Source organism: Schistocerca cancellata, chromosome 10, assembly GCF_023864275.1.
Source record: "Schistocerca cancellata isolate TAMUIC-IGC-003103 chromosome 10, iqSchCanc2.1, whole genome shotgun sequence".
In the NCBI taxonomy this organism is placed as follows: domain Eukaryota; kingdom Metazoa; phylum Arthropoda; class Insecta; order Orthoptera; family Acrididae; genus Schistocerca; species Schistocerca cancellata.
Window position 1 is genome coordinate 34559657 of NC_064635.1, and position 17184 is coordinate 34576840.

The 17184-nt window shown below is 47.7% G+C and overlaps 1 non-coding gene across 1 annotated transcript; it reads left to right on the plus strand.

The window, feature by feature from the left end:
- The first annotated feature begins 585 nt into the window (after positions 1-585).
- Positions 586-660, plus strand: Trnat-ugu (transfer RNA threonine (anticodon UGU)). Its single transcript has one exon. It is a non-coding gene; the product is annotated as a tRNA-Thr (tRNA).
- The last annotated feature ends 16524 nt before the right edge of the window (positions 661-17184 follow it).

The following is a 17184-nucleotide window of genomic DNA, read 5'->3' on the forward strand; positions in this document are numbered from 1 at the left end:
TCATGCCAGAACTGGAGACCGACAGCGCCGACTTCATCTTTCAACAGGATGGTGCTCCACCGCACTTCCATCATGATGTTCGGCATTTCTTACACAGGAGATTGGAAAATCGATGGATCGGTCGTGGTGGAGATCATGATCAGCAATTCATGTCATGGCCTCCACACTCTCCCGACTTAACCCCATGCGATTTCTTTCTGTGGGGTTATGTGAAAGATTCAGTATTTAAACCTCCTCTACCAAGAAACGTGCAGAACTGCGAGCTCGCATCAACGATGCTTTCGAACTCATTGATGGGGACATGCTGCGCCGAGTGTGGGAGGAACTTTATTATCGGCTTGATGTCTGCCGAATCACTAAAGGGGCACATATCGAACATTTGTGAATGCCTAAAAAAACTTTTTGAGTTTTTGTATGTGTGTGCAAAGCATTGTGAAAATATCTCAAATAATAAAGTTATTGTAGAGCTGTGAAATCGCTTCAATCATTTGTAATAACACTGTAGTATGTGGACACTAAGTTGGGACTATGGGTCTCACGGGGACCGTGCAAGATATAAATCCCTGCAGTCGCGCTATCCTCCGTGCCCTCGGTGGCTCAGATGGACAGAGCGTCTGCCATGTAAGCAGGAGATCCCGGGTTCGACTCCCGGTTGGGGCACACATTTTCAACTGTCGCCGTTGGTTATATCAACGCCCGTCGACAGCGTAAGATCTTGATTTAATTATTATTTCATTACAAGCACGGTTTAATATCATGTAATTCCGCCCCTGGACTAGATACCAAAGACCGTGAAGGTAAAATTAGTGTTTAGAGGTCACGTGCGCGCCTAACAACAATAGTTCTGGCCGAGCATCACTCGTCAGTGGATGGAGAAAGGGGGAGATAGACAAAGTATCCTCTGCGACACAGAATAACATGGAATTCATTCAGATGTAGATACGACACTGTAAGAAAATTACCGATCAGTCTTGTTATTGCCAGTATTTTCAAACAAATTTGAGATCATAACATTCAGTTCATAAAGACACTGACAAACTGAATCTTGGCTTATTATTATTGTCTATAAATGTAGACTGAGCAGCGAATGAAAATTTGTTGTACCAAGTCCAGGATTCGACTCGTGTCTCATGCTCACTGGACAGGTGAACTGGACAGCACGCCGCCTTGGAACAGTGGCTTTTCCTCCCTTTCCAATCCAAATTCGCCGGCCGGTGTGGCCATGCGGTGCTAGGCGCTTCAGTCTGGAACCGCGCGGCCGCTACGGTCGCAGGTTCGAATCCTGCCTCGGGCATGGATGTGTGTGATGTCCTTAGGTTAGTTGGGTTTAAGTAGTTCTAAGTTCTAGGGGACTGGTGACCTCAGATGTTAAGTCCCATAGTGCACAGAGCCATTTGAACCATTTTTGAACAATCCAAATTCGCATTCACGCATCTTCCTACTTGGTATTCCCGCTAAACCCGAACACCATTGCAGCGGCTCTCCCAACTGTATTGGAATAGCGTCTAAGCGTTAGATTGAGGAGTGAAGCATGCTAGGATAGTCTGTGCGGTCTTGCAGAAACACTGTGCCAGGGTGGCGTAGTGGTTTGCAGCGCATCCTCCCAGTGAGCAGGAGGTCAGGGTTGGAATCCCGTCCTTGTTACAAGTTTTCATTAATCGCTTCAGTCTACATGTTTACACCTCAGATGTTTTACATCTGAAAAGGCCTCTGGAGCCATGTAATTTCATTTGGTGTAACTTTTGTGATAGATAGCAAATGAGACGACTCCTGCGTGATGTGACAGACAGAAGACGAATTTATTTTCCACATCAAGTATTGATTGAGACATAGCGAACTTGTTAGTTTGCGGACACACATGAGAGTTGTGCAGACGTGGCAACTGGCCGGCCACGCTACTTGATCTCCGTGCTGCTAATCTTCTTGAGGTGTTTCCCGTACAGCCATATTATCCACCAGCAGGCGACCTTCAGCACTGTACATAGACACATAGTCTGACAGCGGGAAAAGTTAGTTTACTTCACTGCTGGCCCTTAAACTGCTACACCAGGAAGGATAGCAGATAATGAAATTTTCATAAGTGTTCCACCTGTACTGACGTTGGGGGTATAGAAGATGTTAAAAAATTATACGCAGAGATGTCTTCTCCAGAAGGCTCGCAGGTCGTTCAGTAAGTAGTGCAACATGCATTTTTTTTTTGTCCAGTTTCGGCTGAAAAAATGCGGAATTTGTTGTGTGGCATCGTGGAGTACTCCCGCTTCAGGTCCTACAGTTTCATGGTTGGTTGAAAGATTAAAGGGACCAAACTGCAAAGGTCATCGGTCCCTTGTTTCATAAACACACAGAGCATATTGAAACCATCCACCAATCAAGCTAAGCACTAAAATAAAAATTCCGGGGGAAGAAAAGCTAGCCGGCCGAAGTGGCCGTGCGGTTAAAGCCGCTGCAGTCTGGAACCGGAAGACCGCTACGGTCGCAGGTTCGAATCCTGCCTCGGGCATGGATGTTTGTGATGTCCTTAGGTTAGTTAGGTTTAACTAGTTCTAAGTTCTAGGGGACTAATGACCTCAGCAGTTGTGTCCCATAGTGCTCAGAGCCATTTGAACCATTTTTTGAAGAAAAGCCCCAAGGTCAGTGGTAAGGCAACATGGAAAATGGAGCACAGCAACAAAAACAACACATAGAAGAAAGGCAGAAAGAATTAAAACTGTACAGCCACTCTGCAACACGTTAAAACCTCCAGCCTAAAAGATTAGGGTGGAGACGAATTACAACACAAAACGAAGTAAAATATACAGCACAAAAGAGGGTGACGCAATAAAATTATATGGACCTATAAAAGCCGCATGCGCGAATAAAACTTAAAACCCGATCTGCCATAGAGGCATTGTCACCTAATAGAGATGATAAATCACCCAGGAGATTAAAAGTTCACCTGAGGGCGGTTAAAAGAGGACATTCGAACAACATATGGGCCACCGTCATGTTTGCACCACAGCGACAATGAGGGGGGTCCTCTCGACGCAGCAGATGACCATGCGTCAGCCAAGAGTGACCAATGCGGAGCCTACAGAGAACAACAGAATCCCTGCGAGAGGCCCGCATGGACGACCCCCACACAGTCGTGGTCTCCCTTACTCCGCGCAGCTTGTTGGGTGCAGACAGAGTGCGCCATTCGTCTGCCCACACCCCAAAGACCCGACGGCGCAACACCGATCGGAGATCAGTTGCCGGTAGGCCGATCTCCAGCGTCAGGTTGCGGGTAGCCTCTTTGGCTAACTTGTCGGCGAGTTCGTTTCCCGCTATCCCAACGTGTCCCGGGGTCCATATGGACACCACCGAGCGTCCACGCTGTTCAAGAGTGTGAACGGACTCCTGGATGGCAACAACAATGGGATGGCGTGGATAGCGCTGGTCACGAAGAGCCTGCATACTACTGAGAGAGTCACTGCAAATGACGAAGGACTCACCAGTGCTGGTACGAATACGCTCAAGGGCACGAAAAATGGCTGTTAGCTCTGCGGTGTAAACACTGCAGCCTTCCTGCAATGAGCGCTTGTCTACATAGTCCGCATGAGCATAAGCGTACCCCACACGGCCATCAACCATCGAGCCATCGGTATAGATAACCTCCGAGTCAGGGGATGCGTCTAGGGGAGCAAGAAATTGGCGGCGCGAGAGACTGCAGGAAGAACTGAATCTTTTTGCCATCGTGAGAGGTCCAGGTTCCGACAGGTGGCGTCTGTGACGGAGTTGCGTCTCAAGCAGAAATCTATCATTCATTTCCTTTTCGCGGAAACCAGTGCACTGCAGATATTCATAGACACTTGACGAATGTCTACGAAGACCTGGCAGTGACCAAAATGCACGGTGATTCGTTGGAGGAGGCGCCTGTCATCATAGCAACAAGGTAACGCAAACCTCTCCGACCAAACACAGCTGTGAGCCTTGGAGTGTTCGAACGTGCGGACACTCTCATTCGAGGTTATCGACGGACCAGAAACACCTCGTGCTCAACTGAACGTCTCTGTTGGTAGTGCTGACACGCCGGCCGTTGTGGCCGAACGATTCTCGGCGCTTCTGGCTGGAACCGTGCGACCGCTACGGTCGCAGATTCGAATCCTGCCTCGGGCATGGATGTGTGTGATGTCCTTAGGTTAGTTAGGTTTATGTAGTTCAAAGTTCTAGGGCACTGATGACCTCAGATGTTAAGTCCCATAGTGCTCAGAGCCATTTGATGTGCTGACACACGCGTCTACCAGTGGGGGTACTACGAGGTGCATTCAAGTTCTAAGGCCTCCGATTTTTTTTCTCCGGGCTGGAAAGAGATAGAAACATGCGCATTGTTTTAAAATGAGGCCGCGTTCATTGTCAATACGTCCCAGAGATGTCAGAACCGTACGGCAGATGGAATTTTACCGCCAGCGGCGAGAATGAGATCTGTATTAAGTACTTAAAATGGCGACGTTTTCCTTACTTGAACAGCGTGCAATCATTCGTTTTCTGAATTTGCGTGGTGTGAAACCAATTGAAATTCATCGACAGTTGAAGGAGACATGTGGTGATGGAGTTATGGATGTGTCTAAAGTGCGTTCGTGGGTGCGACAGTTTAATGAAGGCAGAACATCGTGTGACAACAAACCGAAACAACCTCGGGCTCGCACAAGACGGTCTGACGACATGATCAAGAAAGTGGAGAGAATTGTTTTGGGGATCGCCGAATGACTGTTGAACAGATCGCCTCCAGAGTTGGCATTTCTGTGGGTTCTGTGCACACAATCCTGCATGACGACCTGAAAATGCGAAAAGTGTCATCCAGGTGGGTGCCACGAATGCTGACGGACGACCACATGGCTGCCCGTGTGGCATGTTGCTAAGCAATGTTGATGCGCAACGACAGCATGAATGGGATTTTCTTTTCGTCGGTTGTGACAATAGATGAGACGTGGATGCCGTTTTTCAATCCAGAAACAAAGCGCCAGTCAGCCCAAAGGAAGCACACAGATTTACCGCCACCAAAAAAATTTCGGGTAACCGCCAGTGCTGAAAAAATGATGGTGTCCATGTTCTGGGACAGCGAGGGCGTAATCCTTACCCATTGCGTTCCAAAGGGCACTACGGTAACAGGTACATCCTAAGAAAATGTTTTGAAGAACAAATTCCTTCCTGCAATGCAAACAAAAACGTCCGGGAAGGGCTGCGCGTGTGCTGTTTCACCAAGACAACGCACCCGCACATCGAGCTAACGTTACGCAACAGTTTCTTCGTGATAACAGCTTTGAAGTGATTTCTCATGCTCCCTACTCACCTGACCTGGCTCCTAGTTACTTTTGGCTTTTTCCAACAATGAAAGACACTCTCCGTGGCCGCACATTCACCAGCCGTGCTGCTATTGCCTCAGCGATTTTCCAGTGGTCAAAACAGACTCCTAAAGAAGCCTTCGCAGCTGCCATGGAATCATGGCGTCAGCGTTGTGAAAAATGTGTACGTCTGCAGGGCGATTACGTCGAGAAGTAGCGCCAGTTTCATCGATTTAGGGTGAGTAGTTAATTAGAAAAATAATCGGAGGCCTTAGAACTTGAATGCACCTCGTAAAATGTTTTCCCACTGGTTTCCTGGCCGCCTAACACAAGAACATAAAGAGTAATAAAGACCATGTGAACGGGATTGATTGGGCGTTTCGACGCTGGTCGTGACAATTTTTTTGTCGAACATCGTTTCCTCGCTTCCAACCAGAAACAAAACGGCATGGATTGGCGACAGACCATCTGTCCTCCGAAGAAAAAGTTCGAAGTCGCCCTCTCAGGCAGTAAAGTCATGGCGACGGTTTTCCGGGACTCTGAAGGGGCTATTTCGTTTGATGTCGTCCCTCACGGTGCAACTATCAACTATGAAGTGTATTGTGCTACCCTGAGGAAACCGAAGAAACGACTGTAGCGAGTTCGTCGCCACAAAGGTGCCAAAGAACTCCGTGACAACACAAGATGTTACACAAGTCTACGCAGCAGAGAGGAGCTCACAAAACTTCATTGGACTGTTTCTCCTAATCCACCCTACAGTCCGAACCTCGCACGTTCGGCCTTCCATCTGTTTAGCCCAACGAAGGACGCACTCCGCAGGCAGTAGTATGTGGATGATGGGGAGCTAATTGATGCAGCAAGGCGTTGGGTCTGATGTCGACCAGTAGGCTGCTATCATGCGGACATACAGCCCCTTTCAGTAAGGTGGCGTTAGGGCGTCGCACCGAAGTGGAGATTACGTTGAAAAACTGGGTTTTGTATCCATAAGTGTGGGGAATAATATGGTTTATTGAAATGCTCAATAAAACCAACCTACTTTCAGAAAAAATGCTCCTCGTACAACGGCACTAACCCTGCTGGGCCTCGAATCTGACTGAGCTTGGATGACAGATGCAAGCACGTCGTGTCGTGCTGCTTCAGTTCCTTATACACTCCTGGAAATGGAAAAAAGAACACATTGACACCGGTGTGTCAGACCCACCATACTTGCTCCGGACACTGCGAGAGGGCTGTACAAGCAATGATCACACGCACGGCACAGCGGACACACCAGGAACCGCGGTGTTGGCCGTCGAATGGCGCTAGCTGCGCAGCATTTGTGCACCGCCGCCGTCAGTGTCAGCCAGTTTGCCGTGGCATACGGAGCTCCATCGCAGTCTTTAACACTGGTAGCATGCCGCGACAGCGTGGACGTGAACCGTATGTGCAGTTGACGGACTTTGAGCGAGGGCGTATAGTGGGCATGCGGGAGGCCGGGTGGACGTACCGCCGAATTGCTCAACACGTGGGGCGTGAGGTCTCCACAGTACATCGATGTTGTCGCCAGTGGTCGGCGGACTGTGCACGTGCCCGTCGACCTGGGACCGGACCGCAGCGACGCACGGATGCACGCCAAGACCGTAGGATTCTACGCAGTGCCGTAGGGGACCGCACCGCCACTTCCCAGCAAATTAGGGACACTGTTGCTCCTGGGGTATCGGCGAGGACCATTCGCAACCGTCTCCGTGAAGCTGGGCTACGGTCCCGCACACCGTTAGGCCGTCTTCCGCTCACGCCCCAACATCGTGCAGCCCGCCTCCAGTGGTGTCGCGACAGGCGTGAATGGAGGGACGAATGGAGACGTGTCGTCTTCAGCGATGAGAGTCGCTTCTGCCTTGGTGCCAATGATGGTCGTATGCGTGTTTGGCGCCGTGCAGGTGAGCGCCACAATCAGGACTGCATACGACCAAGACACACAGGGCCAACACCCGGCATCATGGTGTGGGGAGCGATCTCCTACACTGGCCGTACACCACTGGTGATCGTCGAGGGGACACTGAAGAGTGCACGGTACATCCAAACCGTCATCGAACCCATCGTTCTACTATTCCTAGACCGGCAAGGGAACTTGCTGTTCCAACAGGACAATGCACGTCCGCATGTATCCCGTGCCACCCAACGTGCTCTAGAAGGTGTAAGTCAACTACCCTGGCCAGCAAGATCTCCGGATCTGTCCCCCATTGAGCATGTTTGGGACTGGATGAAGCGTCGTCTCACGCAGTCTGCACGTCCAGCACGAACGCTGGTCCAACTGAGGCGCCAGGTGGAAATGGCATGGCAAGCCGTTCCACAGGACTACATCCAGCATCTCTACGATCGTCTCCATGGGAGAATAGCAGCCTGCATTGCTGCGAAAGGTGCATATACACTGTACTAGTGCCGACATTGTGCATGCTCTGTTGCCTGTGTCTATGTGCCTGTGGTTCTGTCAGTGTGATCATGTGATGTATCTGACCCCAGGAATGTGTCAATAAAGTTTCCCCTTCCTGGGACAATGAATTCACGGTGTTCTTATTTCAATTTCCAGGAGTGTAAATTGTAGTTATCGGCAACTGGTGGCCGTCTCTCAGCAACCCTTTACCAGACGTTTTCAATGGCTGAGAGGTCTGGGGAATGCGTAGGCCAGAGTACGGTCGAACAACACACTCCTATTGCAATACCTGAGGATACCAAGATATTACGTGAATGAAAAGTAACATCACGGAAATCCTCCAAGATAGGGCTTGGCCACTGGTTTAACACAACAGAAATGAGATGCCAGATGTCGGAATTAGCTGCTAATCCAATGGCAATTGATACCAACCTCAAGGTACAGAAGATTTGCTACCATGAAGAATTGCATTCTGGAAACATTCACCCTGCTTGGAGCCCCGACACTTGGACACGTCCGTCGTGATGCTTTGAACAGAATTGGGATTCGTCTGAAGCGAAAACACGGTGCCACTTCTGCGCTCAGCGTTGACGTTGGGTGCACAATTTTCGTCGCACCTGACCTCCTCCCGCATCAAGAAAAGTTGCAACAATGGTTGCCTGTTCATGCTGGCAGCCCGTGGTCCTCACACTGTGTGGCAGCAGACAAGTCCATTTGCTGAGTCAAGGCACACGACTTGGTAGTACAACTCTGGATGGCCAAGTGAATAATGTATGCTGTGCTCTCGGGCGCTAGTCACATGGGACTGTTGAGATCTGACATGGCACTGAGTATTGCTTTCCTGAGACCATCGACTCTTATATTCTAGTGACATCCGTGGTATCTTGACCAATGTGGGCAGCCATGTTGCAGAACAATAACTTGCAGTCTCCATAGGTCATCATGCTACCACTGTCGAATTCCTGCACATGCTGGTAGAAGCTTTTACTTCTTACACAAGATGTAACACAGTCTTCTCGCAATCAGACGATGTTCAAACGCAGATTCTGAATGAGAAACCCTCTGCTTAATCTTTCCATAAGTATAGAATGTAGACGGCGTTGTTTTACTCGTGACTGATTCGAGCAGTTGCCCTGAACTGCTGATCACTTCGCATGTTGTGCACTTAACGGTAATTTGAATTTTGTTGCATGCCGCCTTCATTGTGTCACAGTTTTAATGGCCAGCAGTGTAGTTCCATTGAATAGTCAATAGAAATTAGAAAAAGAATTCAGAGCACGATACCATAATTACTTTCTTAGTAAGGTGTCTTACAGTTGGGTTATGGAGACGGAAACTTAAAAATTGACTCTCTATTTCTCAAAAGTCCTCCAACAATTTTTACAATAGGCATAGCTTTCTTTGGTGCTTGACTATACAGCGTGTTAGGGGTCTAAGTGCAGATACTTTTATTGGTGACTGAGGACAATATATCGAACAACATTGCAGCATTATTTACTTTATTTACAGATTAATAATTATAACTATTCGGAGTGGTATGTTTTTAACTTTGATAGTACTTGCAAGTACATGTGGAGAGAGCAAGCCATTAATGTTCATTTTCCACTGGGCAGCAGGTCAGGTGGAAGTGTCGGTGTAAAACAGTTAGTCTATACTGACAGGTGTAGTCCACTTACAAGGAGAACACATCAAGTGCCATAACACGATTTCCCTACAACTTTACTCAGCAGAAGACGGGTCAAAATATGCGAACCAGTGTTTCGGCTTAGCCGTAGATATTCAACCGTTTCTGAGACAACGACAGTCAAAGTTTTCAAGGTTACTTTATGTGCCATTTAACATGTATCAAGTTCAGCCAAAGTGGTAAAATAGCGGCTAGCGTTGCGGTTTCACACTTTTGAGCTCCGTGTTCGAAACCCGATTATTGCTCACATTTTACTTTTTTTTCATTTATCTACCCATGTGTTCGGATGAGTACTACACGAATGTGTAAAAAAATAAATGAAAGAGAAAAATTTTCAACTGTTTTCAGTGGAATTCCTGCTGTGTGTCTTGTGAATAATACTGGTTGGTGTTGCGTACAAGTTCCCGAGAAGTGTTATTCAGTCGGCCAGCAAGTGTACCAGTTTATTCCTGCAGCTTGCTAGGAGGGTCTTTAATTCAGTCGGTGCTGATCTGTTCAGCGGGTTTTGTCCTTTTAAGGTACCAGTAAGCGAAACGCACCATTCCTGATTTTAGTATTTCTGAAAGTGAACAGATAGCAATGGACCATACAAGCGTATATTGTATAATAAATATATAACACTTATTGTAAAATACAGCTGTAATTTTACAATTATTGTGACGCCCTCGTATCCCCTAATCTGATCAGAAGCGTTCGTGCAGTAAGCTGTGACACCTGTTCGCTTATTTTAACTCCTCTTCCACTGGGCGAAGTTTATGGGAAATCGAGTTATGGCACTTGCCGTGTTCTCCTTCTTAGTGGCGCTGTTACGATCGTGCAGAAAACATCAGGTAGCAAATTATGTTACGTGTCTGTGGGAAGACTGTTAGACGCAGAGAGAAAAATAACCAACACACCGAAGTGGATACATATTAAGCCACTAATGACCACAATGTCTGCACTCATACTGCTAAGACCCCGTATGTTATTCAGATGACAAATGTATCCTTTTTGTAAATCTAGCCTACCAGGTTGTTTAGTAACTCACAGCTATTCTTTATTTGTTGTTATGAGTGTCTCCCCACAGAGAAAACATTGGCACACAAATTGTACTTGATTTTATCTAAATCATCGACTCTTACCTGTTGCTCGGTAGCTAAATGCTTAAGGTTCTAGCAACACATACAAATATACGTCGTTCAGCTACGATCGGTCTCCTGTCTCTTCGGCCACTGAGAGTGATTTGTGTAACAGTACGTGAAAAATGCTGATATTTACTGTGGTTTGGAGTCCATGCTAAACTCTAGCACTGCTATAACTGGGTAGGTACAGCTGAAAGATGGGACAAGAGCCCTAGCAAAGAACTATGGTTTTCAAAGCAACTGTCATCCCCTTTCGCTGCGGCCTATGTTCATAACAGGTGCTAACTGACTGCCTGAGGAAGTAAAGCACCCAGAAATCGTTGAGAAGATATGTGATGTTATTTCAGTGATTCAAAGTTCGAGTCAGATTTACAAAGAACTTGGTAGTATGAGCCCACATAATTTTACATTGCACTCGCTCTGCCATGGATTCTTGCACTCACTCGGTAGGGAAGGCTCTGTGATAGAACCGTTGCGTTCCTTCCTGAGGTGAATTGGCTGTTAACTGTTGTAATTGGTCCTCTACATCTTTTGTACTCCCACTGGGATGGAGTTGACTTTCGAGATGGTACCACAAGTTCCCTGTCGGGACAAACCTGAAGATCTTCCTCGCCACAGGTGTACCTCTACGCCACACAAAAACAGTTTATCGCAGTCGTAAACAAGACTGCGATTCAGTAACTGTATAAATTTGAAGAGGTTGAAAAAATCAGCCAACCAGTTGCAAACAAGAGGTTTGTTTAGCCCTCGATCTAGGTTTCGATGTTTATAAAAATACACTATGTGATCAAAAGTATCCGAACACCTGCTGAAAATGATTTACAAGTTCGTGGCGCCTCCATCGGTAATCCTGGAATTCAGTATGGTGTTGGCCCACCGTTAGCCTTGATGACACCTTCCACACTCGCAGACATACGTTCGATCAGGTCCGGGAAGGTTTCTTGGGGAATCGCAGCCCATTCTTCACGGAGTGCTGCACTGAGGAGAGGTATCGATGTCCGTCGGTGAGGCCTAGCTGGTAGTTGGCGTTCCAAAACATCCCAAAGGTGTTCTGTATGATTCAGGTCAAGACTCTGTGCTGGCCAATCCATTACAGAGATGTTATTGTCATGTAACCACTTCGCCACAGCCCGTGCATTATAAACAGGTGCACGATCGTGTTGAAAGATGCAATCGGCGTCCCCGAATTGTTGTTCAAGACTCGGCAGCAAGAAGGTGCTTAAAACATCAATATAGGCCTGTGCTGTGATAGTGCCACGCAAATCAACGAGGGGTACAAGCCCCCTCCATGAACAACAATAGCCGGCCGGTGTGGCCGAGCGGTTCTAGGCGCTACAGTCTGGAACCGCGCGACCGCTACGGTCGCAGGTGCGAATCCTCCCTCGGGGATGGATGTCTGTGATGTCCTAAGGTTTAAGTAGTCCTAAGTTCTAGGGGACTGATGACCTCAGAAGTTAACTCCCATAGTGCTCAGAGCCATTTTTGAACAATACCACACCATAACACCGCCGCCTCCGAATTTTACTGCTGGCACTACAGACGCTGGCAGCTGACGCTCACCGGGCATTCGCCATAGCCTCAAGCTCCCATCGGATCGCCACATTGTGTACCGTGATTCGTCACTCCACACAACATTTTCCCACTGTTCAAATGTCCAATGTTTACGCCCCTTACACCAAGCGAGGCGTTTATTGGCATCTACCTGCGTCATGGCTCGACCATGAAATCCAAGTTCTCTCACCTCTCGCCTAACTGTCATAGTACTCGCAGTGGATCCTGATGCAGTTTGGATTTCCTGTCTGATAGTCTGGATAAATATCTGCCCATTACACATTTAAGACCCTCTTCAACTGTCGTCGGTCTCTGTCAGTCAACAGACGAGGTCGGCCTGTACGCTTTTGTGCTGTACGTGTCCCTTCACGTTTCCACTTCACTATCACATCGGAAACAGTGGACCTAGGGATGTTTAGGAGTGTGGAAATCTCGCGTACAGGCGTATGACACAAGTGACACCCCATCACCTGACCACGTCCGAAGTCCGTAAGTTCCGCAGACCGCCCCATTCTGCTCTCTCACGATGTCTAATGACTACTGAGGCCGCTGATACGGAGTACCTGGCAGTAGGTGGCAGCACAGTGCACCTAATATGAAAAACGAATGTGTCCGGATACTTTTGACCACATAATGCTCCATACGAGGCCTGGTAACAACACTAAACACGAACAATACTAACGCACTGTGAAAGACCACTGCAACTCTTAATCGTTTGCATCCTTGCCAGTGGAGTGAACGCTTACGAAGTCATGCTGGCATCTATCCATGTCTACTGGGTGCTGCACTTGTTTCGTCAGGCAGTCTGGCGTCCACCACTACTAAATCTCCGCGGCGAGCAGCGGCGCCCTCCATTACGCGCGGCCGAGAAACGCATCGTTGGCCGTACTTCTCCGTGCGTTCCGCATTATATAATTTTCATAAAATGTTTATCTACAACTTGGCGCTTGGTGACAGAATTATTCGATACGTCTTGTGTTAATAAACTTAGAAATGTGATGTAATTATTCTGTTCTTCCTGGTTATAACACAGTAAAATTGTATCCCATCCTCGTCGCTATTTTATTGCGTTATAACCAGGAATAACACGATAAATATACAGGGTGTTTCAAAAATGACCGGTATATTTGAAACGGCAATAAAAACTAAACGAGCAGCGATAGAAATACGCCGTTTGTTGCAATATGCTTGGGACAACAGTACATTTTCAGGCAGACAAACTTTAGAAATTACAGTAGTTACAATTTTCAACAACAGATGGCGCTGCGGTCTGGGAAACTCTATAGTACGATATTTTCCACATATCCACCATGCGTAGCAATAATATGGCGTAGTCTCTGAATGAAATTACGCGAAACCTTTGACAACGTGTCTGGCGGAATGGCTTCACATGCAGATGAGATGTACTGCTTCAGCTGTTCAATTGTTTCTGGATTCTGGCGGTACACCCGGTCTTTCAAGTGTCCCCACAGAAAGAAGTCACAGGGGTTCATGTCTGGCGAATAGGAAGGCCAATCCACGCCGCCTCCTGTATGTTTCGGATAGCCCAAAGCAATCACACGATCATCGAGATATTCATTCAGGAAATTAAAGACGTCGGCCGTGCGATGTGGCCGGGCACCATCTTGCATAAACCACGAGGTGTTCGCAGTGTCGTCTAAGGCAGTTTGTACCGCCACAAATTCACGAAGAATGTCCAGATAGCGTGATGCAGTAATCGTTTCGGATCTGAAAAATGGGCCAATGATTCCTTTGGAAGAAATGGCGGCCCAGACCAGTACTTTTTGAGGATTCAGGGACGATGGGACTGCAACATGGGGCTTTTCGGTTCCCCATATGCGCCAGTTCTGTTTATTGACGAAGCCGTCCAGGTAAAAATAAGCTTCGCCAGTAAACCAAATGCTGCCCACATGCATATCGCCGTCATCAATCCTGTGCACTATATCGTTAGCGAATGTCTCTCGTGCAGCAATGGTAGCGGCGCTGAGGGGTTGCCGCGTTTGAATTTTGTATGGATAAAGGTGTAAACTCTGGCGCATGAGACGATACGTGGACGTTGGCGTCATTTGGACGGCGAACGGAAACCCGAGGCCGCTGTTGGATCAGCTGCTGCACTAGCTGCGCGTTGCCCTCTGTGGTTGCCGTACGCGGTCGCCCTACCTTTCCAGCACGTTCATCCGTCACGTTCCCAGTCCGTTGAAATTTTTCAAACAGATCCTTTATTGTATCGCTTTTCGGTCCTTTGGTTACATTAAACCTCCGTTGAAAACTTCGTCTTGTTGCAACAACACTGTGTTCTAGGCGGTGGAATTCCAACACCAGAAAAATCCTCTGTTCTAAGCAATAAACCATATTGTCTACAGCACACTTGCACGTTGTGAACAGCACACGCTTACAGCAGAAAGACGACGTACAGAATGGCGCACCCACAGACTGCGTTGTCTTCTATATCTTTCACATCACTTGCAGCGCCATCTGTTGTTGAAAATTGTAACTACTGTAATTTCGAAAGTTTGTCCGCCTGAAAATGTACTGTTGTCCCAAGCATATTGCAACAAACGGTGTATTTCTATCGCTGCTCGTTTATTTTTTATTGCCGTTTCAAATATACCGGTCATTTTTGAAACACCCTGTATCACAATTCTAAGTTTTTTAATACAACACTGATACAAATAATTTCGTCGCCAAGCGCCAAGATGTAGATGGACACTTTATGAAAATTATATGACTGATGGTGGTTAGACCAACGTTCAGGAAGTGCAAGTGAAATGTGAAATTCCGGCGGAAATCACAAGTCCGTTGACATACACTGAAGACCCAAAGAAACTGATACACTTGCCTAAAATATTGTAGAGCCCCCGCCAGCACGCAAAAGTGCCGCAACACGACTAATTTCGCATAGACTCGACTAATGTCTGAAGTGGTGCTGGACGAAATAGACACCGTGATGTCTGTCCATAAATTCGTAAGAGTACGAGTGGATGGAGATCTCTTCTGAACAGCATGTTGCAAGGCAATCCAGATATGCTCAATAACGTTTATGTCTGGGGAATTTGGCGCCCAGCAGAAGTTTTTAACCTCGGAAGAGTGTTCCCGGAGCCTCCCTGTAGCAATTCTGGACGTGTGGACTGTCGCATTGTCCCGCTGGAATTGCCCAAGTCCATAGCAATGCACAAAGGGCATTAATGGATGGAGGTGATCAAGCAGGATGCTTACGTACGTGCCACCTGTTAGAGTCGTATCTAGACGTATCAGGAGCTCCACATCACTCCAACTGCCCACGCCCCACACCATTACAGAATCTCCACCAGCTTGAACAGTCCCCCGGTGACACGCAGGGTCCATAGATTCATGAGGTTGTCTCCATACCCGTACAATTTGCAACAACACTCGTCCAACTAGACAACATGTTCTCAGTCACCAACAGTCCGCCACCAACGTGTCAGACATGTGGGACACAGCTGTCGATACGACATATTTTAACTGAGTGTGTTTTATATGTAGGTTTGAGGGAAGATTTAAATTTACCACCAGATCTGCCCTCTATTTTAACTAATAATGAGGCAAGTGTCCCTAGACTTTTACGTTTTTGTGTGATGTCTGGCCTTCTTCCCAAAATATTGGGATTGAAGTCTTAATGTGCTGTCCAGTGGTTTGGTCACCCATTATTTGTAAGTGGTCACTCAGCCACCGTTAATTATTTTTACCTGTTTGTACTGCTATTTTATTTTTAGTTTTATCTCCCTGTTTTGATGTGCTGTGTCCAATCTTGAAATTTAAACAATACCAATTCTCTCACAATTCGGCTCTGAATTGAACTTTTGGGAACGGGCGCTGATAACCTCGCTGTTGTGCGCCCTAAAACACTAATAATCATCATCATCATCATCGGTGTTGCCCGGCCCAGGCGAGTCGTAAAGCTTTGTGTCGTGTAGTCATCTATGGTACACGAGTGGGCCTTCGGCTCCGAAAACCCATATGGATGCTGTCTCGTTGAATGGTTCGCACGCAGACACTTGTTGATGGCCCAGCATTGAAATCTGCAGAGGGATTGCGCTTCCGTCACGTTGAACGATTCTCTTCAGTCGTCGTTGGCCCCGTTCTTGCAGGATATTTTTCCCGCTGCAGCGGTGTCGAAGATTTGACGTTTTACGGGATTCCTGATAGTCGCGGTACACTCATGGAATGGCCGTATGGAAAAATGCCCACTTCATCGCTTTCTCGGAGATGCTGTGTCCTACCGCTCGTGCGCTGACAATAACACCACGTTCAAACTCACTTAAATCTTGATAACCAGTCATTGTAGCAGCAGTGACCGATCTAACAAATGCGCCAGAGACTTGTTGTCTTGCCGGCCGCGGTGGACAAGCGGTTCTAGGCGCTTCAGTCAGGAACCGCGGGACCGCTACGGTCGCAGGTTCGAATCCTGCCTCGGGCATGGATGTGTGTGATGTCCTTAGGTTAGTTAGGTTTAAGTAGTTCTAAGTTCTAGGGGACTGATGACCTCAGATGTTAAGTCCCATAGTGCTCAGAGCCATTTGAACTTGTTGTCGTATATAGTCGTTTCCGACCACAGCGCCGTATTCCGCCTGTTTTTTTTTTTTCTTTGTTGTAATTTTTATCACCTTACACAAGGCGGGCTGTCAGCAGCTGAGTACGCCGCTCTTCAGCCTCGAGAGTTACAATAAGTAAGAAATACAGGGGACACAGAGAATACAATCAAAAATGGTGGGCAAAACAATGTAGACACCAAAAAACAAAAACACGGAGCCGTTCTCGCCTGACGAGAAAACATCACTGACACTAGTGGACACGGCGCACAAAACAGGGATGATGGCGATGGTACACGTGAACAGTGGCGGCGTTTCGGCGAACAAACACTAAACACAAACGAAGGCACACACACGAGACACTAATGGCGATGACCTCCGGCGCGCGAATGTTCACTGAATGTGTGCGAGTCCGGGGACCTGCCAAGGGAGGAGGAGGAGGAAGGGGAGTGGGAGAAGGAGAGGGGAGAGCAGAGATGCCACGGGCAGGGGAGAGTGGGGGAGGGAGGAAGGGGGAGGGGAAGCCCGGGGGAAGAGGGGTGGAGGACGGGGGACGGGGGAAAAAGGA